We start from the raw sequence: 10,357 nt of genomic DNA, 5'->3' as shown, positions 1-10,357 counted from the left end.
CAGCAGGAAGCCCCCCAATGACTTTTTATATATTATTTTCAGGAGCTATAAAATGGCCCATTGTGTAACTATGGATTTGTGACCTCTACCAGTCTGTACTGTATACACCTATAAAACCCAACAGATGAAAAGGTGCTTAACTGCCAAGCTTCAAGTCTTGTTCTTTGGATGTAGCATAAAAAGATTATAATGATGAGGGAAACAACCTTGAAAGGTTTTTATGAAGGTGAGTTTTGAAGTGGGAGATTTAAAAGAGCAGAGATGGGGTGTTTTGTTATAGAAGCAACATATAAGAAACACAAATGGAGATGAAATTGAAAACATTGAGTAATATTTAGGATACTGCAAACAAAAGAAATAAGGCACAAAGGAAAATAAAAGCCTTCTTTACTAGTATTTGAACTTTTACCTCTTTCTCTGGCTTTAGTGCTTATAAGCATTTAATCTCTGTTCACTGGAAATTTCTGCCAGGAGAGCTTATACTCTGAAATTGCTTGCAAGATCTATTCTGTGAATAATATGCATTCTTATATTTTGCTTTGGTCCTCCTTTACTTTGGCAATGAAATGTCAGTCTCCAGGTCTGGAAGATATTAAATATTAAAAAAGGATAATTTATGATTAAACCCTCTAAGGCTGTGATCTTTTGAAGAGGGTATGGGACACAGTCTTTTGAAACACCTATTTCTGTTGGCTGGTCTGGAGGATGTCTAACAGTACTCTGTCTGGCTACTGTTTGACTTTATATTCTAAAGGTCCAAAGTAGCCTCATTTTTAGTAACCAAAGAATGCAGTAAGCACACTGTTATCTGACTGTCCATTGTGAACACTTTACTCTTGTGCTTCATAGACCATATCAGTTTGTGGCAAAGTGATGGATTGTGTTTAACATTCTGTTGTTGACCTATAAGGATTTTTGCCATATGTTGTAGCTCATCCCCTTTAAGATAGAGGAGGGGGAGGCCCTATTAGTATCACTGGCCACTAAGCAGAAATGTGTCAGGGATTTTGCCTTCTCAGCTGGAATATCACCCTTGGCAAGCCGTCCTCCCTATTTTAGGGAAGTGTCACCATCAAATTTAAGTCCTGTCTATAGATTCATTTGATTGTTTATATTTTATGTCTGTATCTTAGGGATGTTTTGAAGTGATGCTATAAAATTAAGATCTATGTGGCTACTTTGCATGCATAGCCAGCATGATAAATCTAACCTGATGTCCTTCTAAGAATGTGGATTGAATGATGCATGATCTTAGGCAGGTTGTTTACCCTTTTTGTACCTCAGTTTCCTCATTTATCAAATATTTTTTTTGGAAGAGAACTCCATTTTCCACAAAGTAGTAGGTATAATCCCACACATAGATAAATAAAAGCAGAAGTGTTCTGGCTGACATGGCCAGATGGGGGTGGGGCTGAGGGGCAGAGGTCTGCAGGTTTAGGCCTCCTCTTACCAAGGCCCCAACACCCCAGCTCAACTCAGTCTTGGAGACACACTTTGGTCACGACTGGAAACTGAAAACTTTGTTCTATAAGACCTTTCCAACTCTGACATTTTTTGCTTAATAATTTTGTTATTCTAATAATCATTCTATAATTTTCAGCAGCCACCAAAAAACGTTTAATATCTTATTTTACCACACAAAAACACGTTATTTTTCTGGGCCTTAAAAGCTTAGTCACCGGATAGTCTGTCTAAAGAATTGAAAACACATTCATATCCCTCTGCTGTGATGTCAATTTTTTAAAATCTCAATTCATTTCAATAGGTTAGTAGAGATTATGTTACAGCTTGCCTTATTAACCTTAATATATTGCCCAGTTACCAAATGCTAACTAACCAAATGGAGTATGATTTGGCACTGTGTCTTAATAAACAGGTCACACCTGGGAGCTAGTGGGAACTCTCCCATCTGAGAAGAAACAGCTACAGCAGATGGTAAAACGACTGAAAACCAGGTGGGGTCATTGTTTAACGACCATCTGAATTAAGTTTGGTTAATTTGGCGTGTCTCTCATTATCCCTAGCAACTGGACCCTCTACTCCATTTTATAAGTTTGGGTTTATATCTTTTACATAAACTATCAAAACAGGTCCATCTGTGATCCGGAAGCTATACTCGCCCTAAATACAACCACAATGTAAATCCTAAAGTCTTTGGGTCTAGCTGTGGGAGCTCTTAAACGCAGGCCTTTGGCAGTACTCTGCAATTCACTTTTTCTCAAATGCCTTCTTGTCATCCATGACATGGATAAATATCCCTTTACTCTTTTCTGAGTGTTTATTGAGAAAAAGAACTTCCTCTTAACCTAAAACACTTATTAGCAAGAATTTCCAACAATCTGAGATGTCAGGATTTCAACCCATGTGCAATGCTTTAGAATTTCTCCTAAACTCTGTATGTGACAGCAAGTTGGCTTCCAGGGATGTTTCAGAAGATTTCTAACTAGACTTGCGATTTATTAATAAAAAGAGCTGCTTCGTTAAATGCTTGTCATATGCTTGGCACTTTTTATTTATATGATATCACTTGACTCTCACGACCAGCTTTGAGGTGGATGCTGTCATCTTTATGTTATTTCTGAAGAAGCTGTGGCCTATTGGAGGAGGGTTAAGCCATTACTAGCTCAGAGGACCCACAGCTAAGGGGCAGAGTCAGGATGCAAATGCACCTCTGCGAGACTCCAGATCTCACCTCCTTAGCAGCGGATCATCTTCCTCTAGAACAGCTGTCAGCATCAGAGCATGATATTCAGAATGCAGACTCTTGAGTCAGGCTTGGGCAAATCACCTAACCTGTTTTGTCTCTTTCCTGAGTAATCATAGTACCTATCTCCTGAGTTTATTATGATGATTAAGTGAGATGATATAGACACAGCACTTACAGTGTCCAGCACAGAGAATACCATAAGTGTTAATTATTTGCCCCCCTTTTTCCAATTCCTTCATCAAAGTAAAATGTTGTAGTTTCATTTTCTCTAAATTTTGGGGCATCCTTGCTGATGGTAAAAGTACTGGGCTTCCCGGTCCTCAACTAATGCTGCGAAAAATTTCACTGAATTTTATTGTAATACAGTCACAGATGAATCCAACATACGTGTTCCTCTCTAACTACAGAGGAAGCCAATTTTCCCCGTTTGTGCACTTTAGATCTTCATGCAGTTTTGATAGCCTGAGTGATGTATTTCTGCGTTCTAAGGAACAGGGCTTGATGTTGTTCAAAACCCTCCTCGTGTGTGTGTGTGTGTGTGTGTGTGTGTGTGTGTGTGTGTGTGTCTGTGTGTGCGCGCATGTGTGTGTTTTAATACAGAACAATGTGTCCCTCAAACTATAGAATACTTTTAATGTTTCTTTTATCCTCTGAGAGCTTCCTGTATTTGTGAACTCCTTTCAAATCAGCAAGTGCAGCCCCAACATCTGGGTCCTTCCTGCTGCAGGGAACATAAATTAACTGGTAGCGTCCTGTAAATGTTATGAGCGGGAGCTCGGGGAGCACACAGAGGCAGGCCAGGGTGCTTTCAGTATCTAGCAGTTGGTCCTGATGTAGTGCCTCAGAACTGGTTTTAGTTGACGTCAGATAACGCTGATATGCACCAGATTGACCTGTAGTACCAGTAAAGCTGATCCCTCCCACTTCCCCTACTGCCCCTGTGCTTGCCAGGACGCTGGAGACCATTATGAACTCACAGTTGTCATTTGATCTCCATCTGGCTGCTGTCACTAAAGCTGCCTTTTATCGCTTGCCAAAAGTGTAACGCTAACGACATTTCTCTTTCTCACAGATCTTTGCTTCTAGTCCTTACTTTTCTAATTTTCTGGGTAGTTCCAAATAATTCTCCTTCTGTCTACTATGCACCACCATCAGGAAACTAACAAAGGACACACCAGAATATTTACCCAGATGTCTTCTTGGTGAACAAGATTTAGCAATAGATTTTTTAGGAAGTGTTAGAGGTGGGCTGTGGCTTTGTTGACTTCAGATATTATGTCTTAAGTTTGATATGGTTTGAATTTCTGATATAAATGTGAGGTTTGTGTGTATGATCTCATGCTGTGGTAAATTTTATGGAGCTGTAGATCACAACAGTCTAGCCATACAATTATATGGGTCCCTGTGTTGGATTAGAATCTACACAAAGTAAACAATAGATATAAGAGTAACATGCCATAAATTGGATCTTGTAACAGCTTAACAATCTGAGGAGGACAGAAGAATGGATCCTGAGGTGATGTTTAATGGACTTAGTTACTAGACTGTTCTTAGTTAAAGCTGATCATAAATTTGGAACCAGCTTAAAGATTTACTGTTAGTGATCGTCTAGCAGCTAAGATTTAGCAATCTTAGCACCACAGCCTGAAGAACATTCTTGGTCAAGAAACCTCTTTAGGGATGGCCTTTCACATTCAGTAAGTGTTGTTGTTGGTGATGATGATGGAGTATCACAGGCTTTAAAAGTTTTGAAAACAAATTTAGGACCCTGATTTTTACTTAGTTTAGCAAATTAATCCTGTAAGAAGTAAATATAAAGAATCTTTTATGTTTGTTCTCAGTATACTGTTCATTAAAAAGAAAACAAATTAGGAGATACTACATTCTGTATGAATCCATCTTGTGTGTTGATGTGTGAAAAATGAAATAATTTGGAAGGACATATATCACAATGTAAACACTGTTCCTCTTTGAGTGATATGATTACAGGTCATTTTGATTTTCTTATTTTTGCTTACTCTTATATGATAATGTTTCATATAATAAGCATGTGTTACTTTTTTAAGGTATTTTTTTTTTTTTTTTTTTTTTTTCTTGCGTTATGCGGGCCTCTCACTGTCGTGGCCTCTCCCATTTGCGGAGCACAGGCTCCGGACGCGCAGGCTCAGTGGCCATGGCTCACGGGCCCAGCCGCTCCGCGGCATGTGGGATCTTCCCGAAACGGGGCACGAACCCGCGTCTCCTGCATCGGCAGGCGGACTCTCAAGCACTGCGCCACCAGGGAAGCCCAAGGTATTTTTAATAGAAGTAAAATTTACCTTCAGTGAAAGACACAGATCATACAACTTGATGAGTTTTGGCAAACGTACACACTCATACAGCCCAAGAAACATATAAAGTCCAATCAAGATATAACCCCAGTCAAGATATGTAACATTTCCATTGCCCCAGAAAGCTCCCTTCTAACCCCCTTCCAGTCAATCTCCGCATCCCATAAGCAACCACTGTTCTGATTTCTATCATCATAGATGTACATGTCACTTTTAAATTAAAAAAACAGCATAATTATTTTTGTTTCTGTTTTTTACAGAAACTTCTGTATAAACTGAGATAGGACCCCAAGAAAAGTTGACACTGTCCCCTACCTTGTCAGTGAGGAGATAAGAAAAATAATAGAGCGAGAGCTTAGGAGAGAGAATTTAAGAGTGAAATCATGTAGCTCAAGAAAACTCAGAGAAGAGCAAGATTGTATAAGATTTTATAAGATCTTAGATCCATTATTTCATTCAAGTAGACAAAGGGAGAAAGTCTACTGGACTATAAGCTCTAAGAGGTCAGGGACTATATTTATTTTGTTTCGTGTATCCTCATTGCCTTACACATTACCTGGCAGAGCTACTGACTCAAGAAATATCTGTGAGCTGAATAAGTGGATACTATTATTCAGTTAGTCAACAAATATTTACTTACTCTTCCAACAAATATTTATTGACCTCTTGCTATGTGTCATGGATTGTGCTAAGCTCTGGAGATAGAACGGTAGACAATGGCCCTTAAAAATGGTAGAGATGGTCCCTAACTTCACAGAGCTTACAATGTGTCTTGTCAGGAAGACTGATACTAACAGAGCTCTAGAGGCAGAGAAAATGGCACAAGTGAGGGATTCGAAAAAAAGGAGCTTGGTAAGCCTGGAGACTGAGAGAAGGCCAGTACAGTGAGGGGTGAGGAGGCAGGAGGTGGGGCTGCAGAGTTAGCAAAGGACCAGATGATACAGATAGGACCTTGCTGGTTGTCAGATGGATTGGGGATTTTATCCCAGGAACAACAGGGAGCCATTGAAGGATTTTAATCAGGGGATGGACCTGATCGATTTTGTGTTTTAAAATATTATTCTGGGGACTTCCTTGCTGGCGCGGTGGATGAGAATCCGCCTGCCAGTGCAGGGGACACGGGTGTGATGCCTGATCTGGGAAGATCCCACACGCCATGGAGGAACTAAGCCCGTGCGCCACAACTACTGAGCCTGAGCTCTAGAGCCCATGAGACACAACTACTGAGCCCACGTGCCACAACAACTGAAGCCTACACGCCTAGAGCCTGTGCTCCGCAACAAGAGAAGCCACCGCAAGGAGAAGCCTGTGCACTGCAACGAAGAGAGTAGCCCCCGCTCACCGCAACTAAAGAAAGCCCATGCGCAGCAACAAAGACCCAATGCAGCCACAAATAAAAAATTAAATTAAATCTTTAAAAAATATATTACTCTGGATCTTGAACAGAGAGAGGATAGCTTGGACAGAGGCAACAGTAGACAATCAAGAGGCTGTTATAATGTTGTAAGAGGGAGTTGAGGGCCTTGGGGAGGGCGGCAGTAGAGGAAGTGAAAAGAAATGGAGTGAAGGCCTATTCAGAGGCAAAACTGAGCCTTAACAAGCGATTGGCTGTGATGAACAAGTGAGTAGAGGTGTCAAGAGTGACTCCAGGTCCTGGTATGAGCACCATCTTGGTTGATGGTGGAACCATTTACTTTTTTTCTCTCGGATCATTATGCAAAAGATACCATGGTGAGGGTCAGACCTCTGTTGAGCAGAGCTCAAATGTGTCCACTGTAGACCTGAGGTGCACAAGTAGTGATCTGGAATGGCTGGTGCAGGGCAAAATGGTGATGGTGGAAGGATTTTGATGCCCACAACCTGTTCTCTTGGGTACCTTTTCTTGATCTTGTCCACATTCCTCCTTTTCTTTTACCAATCCTCATATCCTTTTCAGGTATCTGATAATTCATCCCTGCTAAGGTGATTTCTGATAATTGTGGCTCTAAGGTGGGCTCCTTTGTACCACGTCTTAAACCCCACATACCTTGAGTTTTTGCCTTATGAGAGTAGTGGGGTGGATAATAGGGAGATCGGACGGGTCACAGTGTCAGTTGTTGCAATTGTAATTCCTTAGGAAAACGAGGCTGCCCTTAGCCTCTGTAGGCTGAGCCCATCCTATTTCTCTCTGTTTCCCCTATTATTTTCTTCCTTGTCCTTTTCCAGTATTTTCTTTGCACTCCCTGTCTATCAGTTGTCTTTATTTTAGATCCTAGCTCTGTGTCTTTGGAAAGTTTACTTAAGATCTCTGAACCTCAGTCTCTTCAACTCTAATTGGGGGATAATATCAATGTCAGTGGATTCAGTGTCTTCTACCTGGCAATTTCTCACTGTTGATTACTTTCCTCCACCACCAACTCATTGGCTCCATTGCTAGGAGCCATCAGGAAGTCACTCTCTGGTGTACTCAATTTTAATAGGCAGGCTTAAAGGTGCCACCACAGTGGATTTGGAAGGTCTTTCTCTCATTTCTATTCCCCTCGTCACTTGCCCATTGCATGAGGACATGCCAGATTTGTGAGATAGTCATTTGTCTCACCAACTTGTTAAGTGTAAGCCGCTGGACACTACAGTTATTAAGGGGGAGAGTATGGCCGGAACTGCACAAATACATCCCCACCATGAGAAAAGCAATTCAATAAGTGCACTGTACTGGCTGCCGCTCACAAACGTCCTTAGGTATGAAGCCTAGTCCTCTGTTCAAAGTGTACACATACGAATCAAGCAAACTAACCCATATCACGTATAACTATGAATACTATTTGTGTTTATCAGTTAACAAGGACCCAACACCCACTCATTCATTTAGTCATACGTGGTTGTTAAGCACCTACTATGTGCAAGAGGGTGCACTGGGAGCGGGCCCACAAGTGATGAACAAGACAGAGTTCCAGTGGAATCCACGTGCTGTTGAAGGAAATGCACCTGAAACAACTTATTAATTGCTCAATTATAATTGTGCTAAGTTCTACAAAGAACCATTTACAGGTTGCTAGGCGAGGTTATAGCAGGGGATCTGATGCAGTAGAGAGGTCAGGGAGGTGGGAGGAAACTTCTGGGGAAATTAATGAACAGTGAATGTGAAGGCTAAAAAGCAGTTCCTGGTAAGGAAAAAGAAGAGCTCCCAGCTGTTTGGAGGATAAAGATTCTGAGTTTCCCAGTGCTGCTGGTGGGTTGTCTCAGGTTCCACCCTGGCAGTGTATTCCAGCCTTGGTGACTGGTTGGTGTTCTGAAGCTGGGATCTGTAAGGATCTTCCCACTTGGTTACACCCAAAGGAAAAAAACCTACTCAGGTATCCTCAGAACCAATCAATTAAAATTGGGTAGAGAGGGAGTTCCCTGGTGGCCTAGTGGTTAGGATTCCGGGCTTTTACTGCCGTGACCCAGGATTAATCCCTGGTCGGGGAACTGAGATCCCACAAGCCATGGGGCACAGCCAAAAATAAATAAATAAATTTAAACAAAAATAAATAAAATTGGGTAGAGAATAAAGAGATATTAAATATCACTTAATTTCCCTTACCAAACACACATACAGGCCACTCAGGAACCTCACTTTATTGAAGGTCTGCTTTGGGACAACCGATTTATACCTCCATGAGATCACTCAGTCCTCTATTAACCTTGCAATGCAAATATAAACTCCACTTTACACCCCAGGTAACACCCAGGGTCAGGGAGATTAAATAACCTGTCTAAGATCACACCTGTACCAACCCTTGTCCCATGAAAGCCCATGACCTTTCCAGCTACACCAAGCTCCCCAGTTGTTGGCATATTGTCAGATGACTGCTGTCCTCTCTAGCGGCACTTAGATCATTAAAGAAAAATTTTAAGTGACAGTCCTGGAACTAGAGAGTAAACCCAAGTACAACCTACAATGTTCCCGTTTTAAAAAATTGTTATTTAACAAAGATGATTATGACTTGTGAGCAGGTCCATGCTTTGACTATTTCAGTTTGTGTCTGCTGATATTACGGTTCGCTAAGTTTTATCAGCAAAGAGGTGAAAGGGAAGTTAACATGATTAGGAGAATTTCCACAAATGGGCTGAAAAACTGAATAAAAGAAAAGAGGCTCAGAGGATTAAGGAGAAATAGTGTGAACACATTAGTTCTGTGAAGCATCGCCATCGTCCCAGGATCTGGGTGTTTTACTGTCTTCACGTAAATGAAACTCATATTGTTGTGTTTACATTGACCTTCTATTTCCAAATACTAATATGTTATTTAATTTTATCCTTATTGTATTGGAGATCACATTCAAATAGTGCCAGAAAACCAAAGAGAACTCAGGAAGATTTGGGGAACAGTTTGGCAGTTGAGAAATCACATCAGAAGGGTTTTTTTTTTTTTTTTTTTTTTGCTGTACGCGGGCCTCTCACTGCTGTGGCCTCTCCCGTTGCGGAGCACGGGCTCTGGACGCACAGGCTCAGCGGCCACGGCTCACGGGCCCAGCCGCTCCGCGGCATGTGGGATCTTCCCAGACCGGGGCATGAACCCGTGTCTCCTGCATCGGCAGGCGGACTCTCAACCACTGCGCCACCAAGGAAGCCCCAGAAGGGTTTAAGGATCATCTCCTTTACTATTTCATGGGAAAAACTTGAGTGACCCAAAAAAGCCATGGTTCTTTGGAAGGAGATCAAGAAACAAATAAATAGACTCTTCACGTGCCTCTTTGCTTGTGGGAGTTGCAGAAATGGAAATCTGCACAAGGATTTCATTTCTTACAGTTTGTACAAGGATTGGGGGTGTCCCTGATATAAATGATGCAAAATAATTATATCAAGCATGGCTTTCAATGGGTCTGGTAGGCCCAAGCACAACAGTGATGTGTTCTCTTGAACCCCACACACTTGGTTGAGCCTTTGGTCCACTCCTCTTTCCTTACAGGCTCCTTGTGCACCCGAAGTGTTAACTCTGGCCAGCTGTGCCTCCTACGCATCTCTCAGATCTACCTTTCTCAGACATCCCCACTGGAAAGGCCAAGTTCAAGACCTGAGCCTCTCAGGTCCCGTATAATTGCTACTGTTGCCATGCTCTTCCTCTCATCCTCCATCTGCTCCCAATAGGAGGGCCAGAAGTATCTTTTTGCAAATGAACCCAATCAGGTTGCATCAGTGCTGAGAGGCCTTCTCTGGCCACTTGCTAATTACGGGGCAAAGTCCAGGGTGCTTAGCAGGGCATACCATCTGACCTCTGCTGACCTCAGCAGTGTCATTTCCTGCCTCATAAAGTACTTCTGCCCCAGGTACTTCTTTTTTTTTTTTTTTTTTTTTTTTT

This window comes from Lipotes vexillifer, unplaced genomic scaffold (assembly GCF_000442215.2).
Source record: "Lipotes vexillifer unplaced genomic scaffold, Lipotes_vexillifer_v1.1 scaffold134, whole genome shotgun sequence".
In the NCBI taxonomy this organism is placed as follows: domain Eukaryota; kingdom Metazoa; phylum Chordata; class Mammalia; order Artiodactyla; family Lipotidae; genus Lipotes; species Lipotes vexillifer.
Note: the sequence above shows the minus strand (reverse complement) of the source record.